The sequence below is a fragment of the Ochotona curzoniae genome, unplaced genomic scaffold (genome assembly GCF_017591425.1).
Source record: "Ochotona curzoniae isolate NIBS_2020 unplaced genomic scaffold, NIBS_Ocur_1.0 contig_1071, whole genome shotgun sequence".
Taxonomy (NCBI): Eukaryota; Metazoa; Chordata; class Mammalia; order Lagomorpha; family Ochotonidae; genus Ochotona; species Ochotona curzoniae.
Genome location: NW_024464939.1, coordinates 16,222,842 through 16,238,340, shown reverse-complemented (window position 1 = coordinate 16,238,340; position 15,499 = coordinate 16,222,842). Strand labels below are relative to the sequence as shown.

At 37.0% G+C, this 15,499-nt stretch overlaps 1 pseudogene; it reads left to right on the top strand.

Moving 5' to 3' along the window:
- Positions 1-485: 485 nt before the first annotated feature.
- LOC121166726 lies at positions 486-616 on the top strand (annotated as a pseudogene).
- The last annotated feature ends 14,883 nt before the right edge of the window (positions 617-15,499 follow it).

Genomic DNA, 15,499 nt, shown 5'->3' with positions numbered 1-15,499 from the left:
ACAGAGTCTCATAGATGTTTTTTAAATTTCTCAAGTCTTCAGATAAGCATGTCTAATGGAAACCAGCAATAAAACTGGTGAAAAGGAACACAGATATGATTCTTGAACTACAGGATTCTTTCTGCCACAACTGCTTAGAATTAGCAGTGATTTGCTTGCTGGCTTTGGCCTTCAGATTTTCCTGTGGGCACCTGTTAAAATCCTGGCTGCCTCTTTTGTGATTTTTTTTTCTTTTGGAAGGGGAGTGTTCAGCTTAATTATCAATTTAGAAATTGGTGGAGTGCTAATATTTAAACACTCATTCTTTTTTGCAGTATAGTGGAAAAATGAAACATTGGGATTTTAGAATTCTATAAACTAATTTAGATCCCTGCTATTTTGTAAACTCCATGAAAATAGGAATAAGCCCTTTTGTTCACTTACTTTTCATGTGTTGCAGATAAGAGCTCAATAAATACTTGTTCACTTCACAGGTCTTTAACCTTATAATTACCTGGCAGGGGAGACACCATGATCAGGCAGGTGGGTTTCCCAGGGCGAGGCTCATCCATTGCACTGGTCTTTAACCACCTTCCTTGAAAACCAGTAATGCACTGGACACTGAAAATATCTGACCTCATAAAATTCTTCTCAAGACTACGATGAAAAATGTCTCTACAGAGTCTCACAAAAAGTCTTTTGTCTTTCTACATTTATTTTTAAAATTTAAGAGCAACTTTATGGCTGGTGAGAAAAATGTTTACTGCTAAGCATGGTTTCACCTGGTACATGTTTGTTTTTGTAATCATTCAGTGGACACTCACTGGTTATTTTACAAGGCGATTTTGCATGAAGTCTCATTTTATTTTTACAAAATCACTACAAAATGGCTGAGATTGATATCAGCTTCAGCTTTCTGAATCTGAAGTTTCAGCTACCGACTTTTTTCTTATGCCAATGAGGTTTAAAAAAAGGTCTAAGTTATTGAGTGTAGGGACATAGAACTTTTGACTCTAAATCCCATATATTTTCCCAAACAGCATGATTTCTCTGCAGATAGAAACTATGGTCTTGGTAAACCATACGTCATTATTTTCTGCTTTTTACATGCATTAAATATCTTGGTCCTTTATTGTGTCTCCAGTGGATAATAAAATTTAATCCAGCAGAGGAGGTCGAATTTTTAGTAGCTTCATGGTACTTTCCCCTTTTTCTGTGTAGCATCTTGCTTTTATGAAATGCACTGGCTCTATCATATGCCTCAATATCAAATATACTTACTTGCATATCCAAAATTTCATAATCCTAAAATTCTCCAGACAACATTAGTCTTGGAGTGACAGTGGAATTCTTTAGTTTCACTGAGTTTACAGTAATACAACTGAAGTAAAATACAACATATCATTAAGGTAGAACTTCTGTTGATAAATACGACACTTGTGCCTACACAGCCTCATGGGAGTAGCTTCACAATTAAATGTGCTACATAACTTACATAAGCAAGCTGCTGTGAGTGTAGAGGAGGGATGGATTATACTTAGATCTGGGATTATTTTCCAGGTAGAACATATTGAGGCTTTAAAAGATGAATTGGATTTTGTCAGCAATAGCCATTATTCTGGGTAAAGGAAATGGGGAGAGCCAAGGCACAGTGGTGTAATAGTGCAAGACTTTTGAAGGAAATTATATACAGCTTAAACATACAGATCATAAATATTTAGAAGAATACAATGGGACATGGAAAGTATATTGGACCACAGTAATGAGTCCTTGAAATTCATACCCTATTTGTGCTTCTGATTCTTTTAAATGGGAAATCTGGTAGTCAGATGTAAGTGTTAGGGCTAAAGCATTTCAAATCATAATTACAAACTGAGGTCCCAGGCTTGTGGATCAAGTGTGTCAAGAGGTAATCATGGTATGCTGATAGTGAGGTTTAGGCAGAAATCCCCTTTGACACACAGATCTGAGAACCCTTAGAAAGTTATTAGTAACAGAATGAAACAAATGACACTGCAGGGCTTCCTCAGTGTTCATGGACCTCATCTGGGGAATGTAAAAAGTAGCTTTGATCCATAAAGCTGGCTCTCATCCAACAATGTGCGGGGACTAAATTTCTGCATTTTTTTATAAGCTCCCCCATAAGCTACCAGCCTACGGCCCACATTCTGAAGAGCAAGGAACTTTTGTGGTGAAGAGACTCAAGCTTTTGAGAGTCCATGCTCTATTCCAGGTGGTTTTTGGATTCTTGTGCTATAGTTAAAAACTAACCTTGCCATATATCTTGGCTGTCAGGCGCCTGTTGCTTTCAAAAGACTGACAATAATAATAATAAAAAAAAAACTTGCTACACCCCAGATGATGGTGGAAATGAACTCTTCCAATCATCCAACAAGTCATTACAAAGCAGTAGACTAAATGTAAGATGCATGCCATCATGCAAATAATATGGATTTCTGGGAAGTAAATGCTGAGGCACAAAAGGAATGGAACTTTATTTTTAAGCTGTGTCTTAACATGAATGAGGTCTACAATTCACAAAAGAATCAGAAAATGGACTTCTTGAAGAGACTGAAACTTTCCCAGGGAGACTAGAGTCCTTCAATTGTGTCAATACTGGAAAAAGTTGCAGATTATCCTCATCTGATCACATCCTTTCAGTCACTATATATACCTTAGCATCTCTCATACCACCTGCCAGCTGGTGTCCTCATACTTCCTGGACATCTTCAACTTACGTTCTCTAAATTAGTTACAAGACAATGGCTGGCTTTACTTATCTAAACCACTATCATGCACTCTTCCTCACTGTTTTCCCTCTCATAAGGGGCACATAAAAATCCACTGTGGTTTGAATTACTCAGAAAGATTGGGGCTTTTGGAAATTTCAAAACAAATTTGAGTTTTGTTTTTGGAAAATTTTCCTGGAGAACATATTCCCCACAGGATCTCAAAAGAGAAAGATAGTTCAATCTTTAAAAATTTCTTGCCACAAGATATCTGTTGCAGAAGATAGTTCCGTGTTAGGTTCCAATCAGTGAGCTAAGTATTTAAGGCCAGTCCATTTTTTTGTTGTGTTGTTGGGGTCAATGTCTAATTGCTTATTTAATAAATTTTTAAATAGCAATCCCTGCTGCTAGGGTCTCAGAAAAGAAATAAAGTCAAAACACAGAGAAACTTCCAACTCACCGAGAGTTAGGTTCTCAGAGAAATTTTAAGAAACAAATGGCAGATCAATTCCTTTAAAGAAAAATGTGTGTGGTGTGTTTATGTGTATATGTATGTGCATGATACAGTCAGAGAGTAGGGCAAAGATTTTGATTGGGATGACAAATACGGGGCTATTCAGGGGCCAGGTAGTAATATGTATCATCTTAAAATTTGGCTTAGGAAGTAATAAAGACAAAAATTGTATCTTTCATTTAAAATTGTGTACTACATGTACCAGTTTCTTTATTATCGGTAAGGAGAAGTTTGGAAATTAAAAAAAAATCCATGATTTTTCAATAACAAAAGCTACAGAAAGAAATGGTTATAATCATGGAACATTGCTTCTCAATTAAAGCATCCTGAATTGGTAGATTTCATAGTTTTTTTGTTTCAGAGTTATTTTTATTGGAAAGGCAGGTCAGATTTACTGAGAGAAAGAAAGACAGAGAAAATTCTTCCATCTGCTGGTTCATTCTCCAAATGGCTGCAATGGCCAGAGCTAAGCTGATCCAAAGCCAAGAGCCAGAAACTTCTTCCAAGTCTCCCATGCGAGCGCAGTGTCCCAAGGCTTTGGGCTGTCCTCTACTTTCTCAGGACACAAGCAGGGAGCTGGATGGCAGGTGGAGCAGCCAGGTCACAAACTGTACCCAAACAGGATCCCAGTGCTTGCAAGTAGAAAATTTAGCTGATGAGACATTGTACTGGGCTGATAGTGTTTTAAGACATTCATAAATTCCTGTTCATGAGCAAGTCAGTAAATACTAATCACGTATGAGAGGAACATCAAACATAGAAATTTTCTTACATAAAAACTTTGTATGGACAAGTAAGTCCTGGATTGCCAGACAGAAAATATTACATTCCAGGTTTGCCACTAAAAAATGGAATGGCTGACTCCCTGCTTATATTACTACTTACAGTAGGTAAGTAACTCCTCTTACATTTCATTTCACAAAACAGTTATTGCACTAATGTTGAGAGGTGTTGAAGTTTGGGAGGTTCCCCAGCATCAGGTAGGTGGCTTAGGAATGCTGTTGGGATCCACAGTTATGGAAAGGAAGGATGTAGGAATGGGCCGAGAGAAGACCTGAGGCAGGAGGCTCGGCTAACACTCTAGGGAGCTCTGCAGAGACCATTCCGCATTGTCCAAGGTTGGGGGAAGGCTTCTTTATCAGTCGTTGTGTGTGGGCTTCCTAGCAAGGGGTAGTGACCTTAACAAGGTGACTGTCTTCATCTTCAGTCATGGTTGAAAACCATCTGACCCACAGCATTCTCGGTGAGGACATAAATTCCTTACTCCTGAAGGATACTAGCCGAGAAACGCTCCTGACTAAAACAATAGGAAAGTCAAATGTTCTTTGATTCTGACTGCATTACCTTGGTGTCTCCAAGCATATGTTATGCCCTCACACAAATACTAAAATCATAGTAAACATCTTTCCTTGTAAATACTGTTAGGAGGTTTCCAAGACTTAATTTATAACTCAAGAAGACCATTTTGGTTCTAAATTTTATGATAAAAATATTTACAGTACTATTTAAAATTTGCAGGCTTTTCACAGTGAAGGAGTTTGAGTTGCTGACTTATGAGTTTGCAAGAACTCATAGCAGTTTGAGGAACAAGGCAAGCTCTACCATGCTGCACATGGCATAACGGTGTTGTCACAGCACATGCCAAACTTCTTACTCCACACTCAGGATACGCTGTGAAGCATTTAGGGTGCTGCTATAGAAGGTCAAGCACTTAAATAATTTGCATGAAGTCACAAAGGTAGAAAATGGCACAGCCAGTGCTGAACCTAGATTTCCTAGCTTGAATTATTACAGTGTAGGGCTCTGCATATTAGCACTCTCTCAGTGTAGAAAATCAGACTCTATAAGGACAGGCTTTTGATATATGAGCTATTTAGGTTCCCCCAAACCTTCTTAAAGAGTGATCTTTTATCTACTTGTCCATGCACTTATTATATATTTTCTGAGCACTGTTGTCCCTCAGTACATGTGGAGAATTGGTGCCAGCACTGCCTGTGGATATTAAAACCTGCAGATGGCCAAGTCCTCCCTAAAAAGTGGCATGGTACCCATATAAATAACCCATGTTCTCTTGTGTGCTTGAAATCATCTCTAGAGTTTATAACACCAAATACTATGTAATGATGTATAGACAGTTTTTATCTTGTATTTCTAAGGGAATGATATGATAAGACATCTGTAATGTAATTTTTGTATGTATTTGGTTGAAGCCATGGATGCAAAACCTACGGATACACAAAGCTGACTGCCTTCATAAGGTAACAGGCATTCTGCAAGGCCCTAGATTATAAAGGAGATGAGATACAGCCCCTGTCTTGAAGAAGGTTAGTGTTTGCTAATTCTGATCCAACCTCTGCTTACGGAGTTTTTAGACACAATGGGGATCTTCTTCATTGAGGCTGAATAGCATGTCTCTATTACGTGATTTTGTGTTTTAAAGTAGCACATATGCTTTAGAATTGTGGTGATCAGGTCTGGCGTTGTGGCACAGTGACTTAAGTTGCTGCTTGCAATGTCAGTATCTCATATTCAGGGCATGGTCCATGTCCCAACTACTCCTCTTTCCATCTGTCTCTCTGCAAATGTACCTGAAAAAGCAGGAAATGGAGGATGACCCAAGTACTAGGGTCCCTGTCACTTATATAAGGGAGTCAGACAGAGTCCATGGCTCCTGGCTTTAGTGTGGCCCAGCTGTGGGTGTTGAGGCCATTTAGAAAGTGAACCAGCAAGTGGAAGATTCATTCTCTATGTGTGTCTGTGAGTGTGTTATCATCCTTTTATATAAATCAAAGAATAAATCTTTAACATCTTTAAAAAAGAACTGTTGATGCATAAGATATGAATATAAAGTGTTATATGTTATTTACCTATCAAAGTTTATAACTATGGAGTGGCGTTGGAATCTACTGCTTTTGAGAATATTCTGTGTTTTTCTGAAATACAGAGAGCCCCTCAGTAGCTTACTGTACTACCTACTGGTAACCTATGCGAAATTGTTTTAATCATCATATTGCGAAAATTTCTGCTTTTGTGCTTCACTTTATGTTTCAGAGACTTTCTCATTTTTAGCATCTAAATCATGACATGAACTAGTCTTCCTTCCTTTTTAACGATCCTATAATAAAATGCAAGAAAAAAAGCTGTTTTGAGTGTTAAAAAAACAATACAGATTTACTTGGAATATTATCTGTGGGGAATTTAAAGTGGAAACATTATTTTGTACGTTATATTATGCAATATTATGTATTGTCTATATATTCTAAAAATTTCATTCTAAAGTTGCCAACATATTTGCTAACCATAAGCACCTGTACCTTACCTATAGCCAGATCTGACAGGAGTCTCTGAATTGCACAAATGTAAATTTCCTTTCAGAATAGATTGAAACTCTCTTTGCTTCATAGTGACAGAGCACAGATGCTGAAGTATATCTGTTCTCCTTGTTACTGCTGGATTACATGTAAGTGGACCTCAGTTGACCCCTTTGTCCAAGGGCTACCAATTTGGCTTCACATGAACCAAACTGACAAAATGATTCGATTCCAATCAATGATTTTGTAGTTGACAGAACTTTCTATGGATCAATGGTATGTGGTCTGATGTCAGTACATGTGATAGTCAGCGTTTCATTTATTTGTGCACTTGTTTGTTTCATTAGGATTATATATAGAACTCATTTAAAATAAATGGCAATGTAAACCATATTTTTAGAAGGTTTTCTACCTTTATTTTTAATAATAAAAAAGGATAGTTTACTTCTATAAGTCTGAATTTTAAAGGGGATGGTAAAAATACAACAGATGATGCAAATATATCTCAGGTATAACAACTTGTTTACCAGAGTAATTTTATGGAGTCTAAAGATGTTATTCTGACAATGTTACAGAAAATCTTGCAATTCAACAGTATAATAAATTGTTATTTAAAGTAATGAGTAGGTTATATAAGTTATTAAGTACCTTTTAAGTTTTGACCAAGCCATGATTTTACTTATGTGATAAATTCTTTTACAGAATTAATGTTATTTGGAATAAAAGTGAATTTTTGTTATTGGTTTGAGCAATTCAGTTCTTAAATTAGTAAGTAATAGTGATAGGACTATTTTGGTATACAATGTACCATGTTTGGGCCCGGCGCGGTGGAGCAGTGGTTAAGGTCCTCGCCTTGCACGCCCGGGATCCCATGTGGGCACCGGTTCTATCCCAGCAGCCCCACTTCCCTTCCAGCTCCCTGCCTGTGGCCCGGGAAAGCAGTCAAGGACGGCCCAAAGCTTTGGGACCCTGTATCCGAGTGGGAGACCCAGAAGAGGGTCCTGGCTTCGGATTGGCATAGCATCGGCTATTGCGCTCACTTGTGGAGTGAATCATCGGACGGAAGATCTTCCTCTCTGTCTCTCCTCTCTGTATATCTGCCTTTCCAATAAAAAAATAATAAAAATAAATCTTTAAAAAAAAACAATGTACCATGTTTGTGAATGAAAAATTACTTTAGATGTTTCTATCAAAAGGTTTTAGCTCTGATTTAAAACTTTTTCAATGTCTCTGAACTTAAATTTTCAGTTATAAACATATTTCCCTTTTCATGGTTCTAAGGCAGTTTCAATTTTAAATATTCAGAAAAGATCATATTAAGAAATGACTTTCTTTTCCTCACAAGCAAATCTTTTGGAAGATATTACCACTTGACTCTCTTATGGAGAAATTAGGTCATTTTTGGACCATCTGAATATATTAAGAAAATAACCTGTTTTTCTTCAAGCAGCTAGATGGTCTTTGAAGAGTCCATACACTATAAAAAATGAAACATAGTTCTATGTATAATATAAACTTCAGATGTGCTACACACCATGAAACCATACTTCCTATAAAATCATTTACATTAAACTATTGAATCACTAACTTAAAAGAATGCTTTGTAATTATTAAAAGTACTTTTTAATACTGCCATTTTCTCAACTAGAATAATATAAATTACTCCGAAGTTTAAAAATTAGCCAATGATTTGATCAGTGATGAAGAGTGAACTTATTTTCAGGGACAAGGGAAACATCTTGGGCTTACACTCCAGCAAAAAGACTAAGTAAACATCTGTACTTTTCCTGTGATATTAGTACCACATCTCTCACAATTGTTTGTGAATGTTTTTAACAGACTGAGATTACTCTAGATACTAGCACTGAATAATGCTAATTCATTTTGTCAACAAAATGTTTATATATTCCTAGAGAATGGCACAGAAGGTGTAAATTCACAACCCTTGAATTAAGAATAAGGTAGGGGGACCAGTGTGGTGGCCTAGTGGCTAAAGTCCTTGTCTTGAACATGCCGGGATCCCATATGGACACTGGTTCACGTCCTGGCAGCCCTGCTTCACATCCAGATCCCTGCTCGTGGCCTGGAAAGGCAGTTGAGGACAGCCCAAAGCCTTGGGAACATGCACCTGTGTGGGGGAGACCTGGAAGAGAATCCAGGCTCCTGGCTTCAGTATGGCTCAGCTGTAGCCGTTTACGGTCACTTGGGGAATGAATCATCAGACGGAAGACGTTCCTCACTGCCTCTCCTCCTCTCTGTATATCCGACTTTGCAATAAAAATAAAATAAATCTTAAAAAAGAGAATAAGGTAGGGATATAATCTTTTGATGCTCAGAATTATAAAATTGTACAATTTATGAAGTTATGCAGCGATAGTCTCTTCTTCATCCTCCTCCCCTCCCCCTTTCTCCTTCCCTCCTCTCCTCCCCCATCTCCTCTCTCCTATCCCCTTTCCTCTCCCTTCCCCCCCTTTTCTCCCTTATCTCCCCTCTCAGCCAATCCAGCACCTAATACAGCACCTGACCCCTAGGTACTCAATAAAAATTCTAGAATTTAAAAAAGAGAGTTGGTAGGAGATTAGAAAGAAATAAAGGGAAATATACATATAAATAAATATATATATAAATAAATATATATATATTTATTAAGAAGACTGGAACCCTATTCTTCACCAAAGAAAGTACATTTCAGACCTAGGGTATAATTGGTGTTACCAAACTAATGGCAACTGAGAAAATCATGGTTAATGTTCTCTTTCAAAATGGGCCTGAAGACGAGCTTCTCTGGAAGAACACCGCAAAAACATCACCTTTTTAAAACATTACCCCAGGGCATATCAAGTATGAATCTAGTTTCTTGGGAAGAGATGTATGCACTTTGTGTATTATCTCATCTATGTAGACAAATTTAGGTAGACAAACTTCTGTTGTGTACTGGGACAGGTTATTTAGTTTGATTCAATTTAAACATACTGTATTTAGTCTCAATTTGACCTGTGCCATCCATAAAATAGTTCTATTTTTGTCCTTACTCCTATTTTAGGTGATTTAGATAATATAATTACTCAGACTCTTACCTTCAGCAGGGTACCAATGAGTCCCAAGTAGAGAAAAACTAGAGAAAATTTGAGATGGTGGTGAGTTTGTAACTAATCTAACGCAGTATAGTGAGCTCACACTACACACTTGGGACAAGTACTTGCAGAGAGGTCAAGTTGTCAACACAAGATCACACCATCCAACACTGGAGCCCAGGACAGAACCAGGTGTCCATACTCCTCACTCCATTCAACTTTCCATTAAGCCAAATGGATTTCTCAAGGTACAGAAACCTTGTAAATCAATGGCGTAAAACAGGGAAGATACTTTCCAGGTACTTGAAAGATTATAGTAATGTCATATTTATCTGTTTCTTATTCCAAATAGGGTGATGAAAGCCAAACACAAAATAACTGGCTAACTATTCTTCCATGGAAAAAATTGTGTACTAACACCCTGATTTTAGACTTAGCACTATTAACATAACTTTTCTTTTCCTGCTATTTCCAATTGTTGGATTAAACGTGCATAGGAAAGTTCACCCCTGCCATGTTAGAAGGAAAACAGTAATGTAAAGGAGGCAGATTTTGGGTGACACTAGCGTACAATTTACCAACAAATTATAGCTAATTCGTTCCTGCAACTAGAAGATTAAGTGCTTGTTCAGCTTTTAGGGTTGAAGTCATCCTTTGTGTCAGAAATAAAAATATAGTTGCTTTCAATTCCTGGATAAAATAGACAGCACTGAATTAGAAATAATTGGCAAGCAGTTTACACACTGGAAACAGCAGGAAAGAGTTGGCCTTTCCTGAAAAAAGCAAATGCAAAGGTTTTGCATCCCACTCAGGCCCCAGATTTTGGCCTAACAGCCCATCTTAGTGTGGGCTCTGCTATCAGTCTCAGGGCCCTCATTCCTTTCTCCTTTAAAGTAATTCTAATCTGGATGACATTACAGAAGGAAGATAATCCCAAGGAAGAGAGGGCAAAGCAGAATAATGTCAACTCAGCACAGTGAAACCTGATCTTCACAGGCACAGTGTATCAGAGCTAACACTAAAATAAGGGGAAATGTGATATACCTTGGTTACAGAAAAAGAAATTCTACAGTATAAATTCTTTCAATGCACATAACGATTTTTAAATTATTTTATTTCAATAGCAATAAATGTAGTGGTGAAATAAAACATTTTTAACAATAAACAAAATTAAGAGCCACATCCTGAGTGATTTTTAAAACAAATATTTTACACACAGTTTTAATTAATATGGGAAGTCAAGTTGCTTTTTTTTTTTTTTAAATGGCTGGTTTAAACAAATTTTCCCTGCACTGTATATCTCATGAGGGAAGAACAATTTTAATTTTCACATCAAGAGATTCAAGACCAGTTTTTAATATTTATTTAGTAGCTGTAAATTAACAAAACACTTTATACAGGTTACTAGACATGCATTATCTCAATTATAAGCTAAGCAAAAAGTATGACAGGTATTGTCATTGCTACATTGTTTTTTGATAAAGCAGTACAACTTAGAGCTGCAAGATTCAAGATTCAAATTTAAGATCCCAGACCATAGCTCTTTCATCCACCAAACTGGCCCTCACAGTGGTTCTAAAGTGCAAACCCATTATCCCTGTCATCTCCTGCACAATGCAGTGTTATAAAATCTCATCAAAATCAACTGCACACCCAATATGGAGTCTATAAACATTCACTGTAATTGGGTGCTCCAGTGTTGGATGCATGTATATTTAAGTGTTATTTTTTCTTGCGGGACTTAACACTTAATCATATTATAGTGACCTTTCCCTTAAAATATATTGATTCATTTAAAAATTATTGTAAGTTAATGTTGATTATAAAGGTAGGGGAAAATAGGTAAGCAGAAAACAAAAAGAAAAAAATATTACCACAGAAGTCTACATTTGTACTCCACCACCTTCCCCTGCCAATTTTGAATTTTTTGTTGTTCCATTTACCGATTTGTATTTTATTGTAAGCCATACTCCATTTCATTTAAATTTATTTATTTAATTATCTCAAAGGGAGAGAGACAGAGGGAGGAGGAGAAATAAGAAGGCAATGGAGAGTGGTGTTTTCTATCTGCCAGTTTACCCTTCCACTTCCCACAGTAACCACAGTAACAGGGCCAGGGTCAAGCCAACATTGCAGACTCAATACAGGTCCCCCATATGGGTTATAGCAACCCAGCGACTTAGACTGCCCTACCTTCTGCTTCCCAGGGTGTCCATTAACAGGAAGGTAGAATCTAAATAAAGCTTGGAATCAAACAATAACGCTCAGATGAGATGCCAGCACTTTTAGTCGTTTCTGGACCACCATGCCAAACTCAACGCCCCCCCCATTATTATTCCTTAAAACACGTTCTTATTATTCATACCAAAAACATAAAAGGTTTATAAATCCTTTTCATAACTTATTGTTGGATAGTTACCCTGAGTTAGTTTCCTACTTTCTGATTTTTTTCTTTTTACTCATTATCATCTATCTCCTTTGAGTTTAAAGAATACTTTATAGCATATCCTGTAAAACATGTCTTTTTCTTGAGCTAGATTTCTCTTTCACTCTGATCTGAAAAGAGCTTTGCTGGGTCCATTATTCTTAGCTGGTATTTTTCCCTTTGGTTCTGTGAACATCTCATGCTCTTTCCTTTGTGGCCTATAGCTTTCTGCTAAGAAATCCTCATCAAGGAATTTGGGGTGCTTTTGGTGTAATCTGCTTCTCTTTTCTTGCAGCTTTGGGAACTCTCTCTCTTTAGCTTGTAAAACTTGATTATAATAAGTCTTCAGGTGGATTTGATTCTGTCTTTCTTTCGGTTGGAGAAGTTTTCTGTTGTCATTTTTACTATACTTTGAACTTCTTCACCATTCTCAAGTCCTTCTTGATCCCCAATAACTCAAATATTAGTTATTTTCCTGTTATCTCAAAGTTCCTATTAACTGTTTTTCATTCATTTTGATTCTTTTCCTACCATGTATTACCTGATAACCTATTTTCAAGATCACTGATTTCTCCCTTCAATTTGACCTGCTATTGAAGCCTTTTAACTGAAGCATTTTAAAGGCTGTATAGCGCACTTTTCATTTGAAGGATTTCTATCTGGTTTTGTTTAATTGCTTCTTTTTCATTTTTATCAAGTCTTTGTTTAAGTATAAATTTGCTGCTTTGTGAAATATGAAATTCAATGGATTTCCTTAAAATAGCTGTTCTAATTTCCCTATAAAGCATTTGAAAATTTCAACCCTAGAAGGCTGGTTTTGACACCTTATTCTTCTTGTTAGGAAAGGTCACTTGGAAGTTCCCGACATGTCTTGATATATAATGCTGTGTTTACATTGAAGGGTTACTTACAGTAATCTGCCTTCATTAGTGCATGTGCTTCTAGAAATTCTAAGGAGTCTTTCTTTCTTTCTTTTCTTTTCTTTTTTTTTTTTTTTTGTATTCTGAGCCTGTGGGCACTTCTACTAGTTCAGCACTAGATAGCACCCTAAGTCAAGGTTTACCTCAGGTCTACTGGTATTTTTTCAATGCTTCAGTCCTTCCATATTCCCCAAAGCTCAGTTCTCTCCTAATTCTGCAGTCAGTGTGTTGTTGAGAATGAACTGGGAAATTACCTAAAGAGGAGGAATCGGTTCCTATAAATCTCTCTCTAGGACTGGGGTAGGCCTAGACTCCTAGTTGTGTAGTCACTAATGCCTTGATGCCAGATCACATCTAGGTTCTTCAGGTCATCAAGATCAGTGCACATAGGTGTAGGATGGAATCCCACCCTATTGTGGTTACCTGAGGTGAACTCTCTGCCTGGTGATACCTGCTTGAGACAAGTTTATCCCACCAGAACTTGGGTTTCTACTTGCTGCCCAGAGAGTCTAGAGGCTCCACCTGCAAGCACCATTCTCAGTGTAAGAGATCCTTATGCTTTATCAGATGCTGGGTTCTGAGTCCATGATAAGGTCCTAAGCTCTCTCTTGCAAGTTGGAGTCCAGGGAGACCCATGCTACCTAGAGTCACCCAGAGTGGAGAGCTATCCCTAGTCCTAGAAAACCTCTTGAGGTAAAAGTGAATTTTGGGAGGTCAGTACTACTTCCCAAATCCATGCTAGTGATGAGTTGTTGCCCCGTGTCCTCTGGTCTGTTTTGCTCTGGTTCTAGTTATTGGTGGCCACTAGTCTAGTGTCTGCTATGTTAATTTTCATCCTGTCCCTGCTATATTTTTGTATGGCATAAGAGTTCTAAAATGTGCTATTTATAGCAACATTGCTTGTCCTCAGTGCTCCTTGAGATTGACTGAGAAATGGTCTTATAGTAGATCTTAGCTTTATGGCATTCTGTTTCAGGTAGGGTTGCTTTATGAAAATTTAAAAAATTGTTAGCATGCCTTGATTTTCATGTTTGCTGGTCATGAAATGTTATTAAGTATAAACTGGACAAAGATAGATGAGACACATGGTTCCTAGCCACTTAGAGTTTTCCAAAAAAAATGTTTCCATGAATTGGATATATATAAGAAATAACTGAAGATTACTTTAAGCAATTGTGTTTGAAATTTAATATGCTTTTATTTAGAAAATGTCTTTAATTTGGAGTTTCAAAATGTAAATTAAGGAAACTGGCAGATGGAAAATGGTTTCAAGCCTGAGAATGAGTTCTTGGTGAGAAAGGTTATGAAAGGGGAGTTTGTTTTTTAATTAAGTGAAGAGCATTACTTGTAGAATATTGTCCCATGGGAAAATGGCTAGCATAGAATGGAAAGGGAAAGCTAGGACAAAATACTTAAAGGGTAGCGGAGTCGCAGAAAATTTGAGAGAAATAAATATTGCAAGTCTTATGTGTAATATAATTGGCTATAATTTTAAGGTACTGTTACAACATTGTTTAAATATTTTAGCATTAGTTTTTAAAGTATGCTGACATCAGAATTAATACCTAGTTTTTTTGCAAAAAGTTTTTGAAATGTGCACATATAGCAATGCTAGTAAATATAGAAAACAAGGAAATCTCTGATGTTGAAATCTGTCAAGAGAATAAAAACATAGAAATATTGAACTTTAGATAGTTTAATTGGTAACTTAAGCTCTATTCTTGTCTCAAGCTCTCAATTTGTGAAATTCTTGAAAGTTAGGAGATCATTTTATATATTAATTCCTCTCTTTAAGGTTTTAGTTCCCTTTTGTTGACTGACTAAAGAAATACACATTTTTCCTTTCAGTAAGTAACATCTGGGGCTCTCTACTGTCTTTGTTAAATTCTCATGAGTTAGAAAGAACTAAGGTTTAAAGGGTGTTTTCTAATAATGTATTTACTTTGAAATATTTGTGTGGCCAGCTTATAAGTGGAAAAAAAAATTGATCTGTTACTGTTTGAATGAGCTTAAGTGGATAAATATTTCACGCTAATGAAGAATATTTGATCAGATCCTTTAAGGCCTCTTGGCTTATTTAATAGGTTTAACTCTTCTGATTTTGACTTTTCCAGATGGGCCCCTGGGGGTTTCAGTCAGAAGAATGTGTGTCAAAGTCTGTATCTTTCTTTTGGTAAAGGTAATTGTAGCAGAACAACTGATGAGATCTCTAGGAAAACAATTGATTAAAGAAAGGACATTGGGAAGCCTTCCTAGTGTGGAACCAGGGCTGGTTGCAATCGTGGCAGGAAGGCTCCAAGAGCAGATGATATGGAAATGAACAGGCAAGAAACTCCCTAATCCTCAGGTTTAGAAAACAGATCTGAAGAGAGGTGCCTCTTCTCCCATTCAGGGGAATAGGAACTAACAGACCAAAGAAAGGCACCTGCTAGAAGAACAAATTGTTTATCAGTAAACCTCCTTTTGCTGTTGATATGTAAATTCCTCAAACCCATCTCCCTGATGCCTACCTGGCCATCAGTCTTTAAAAAGTCTGACGCTGCTTAT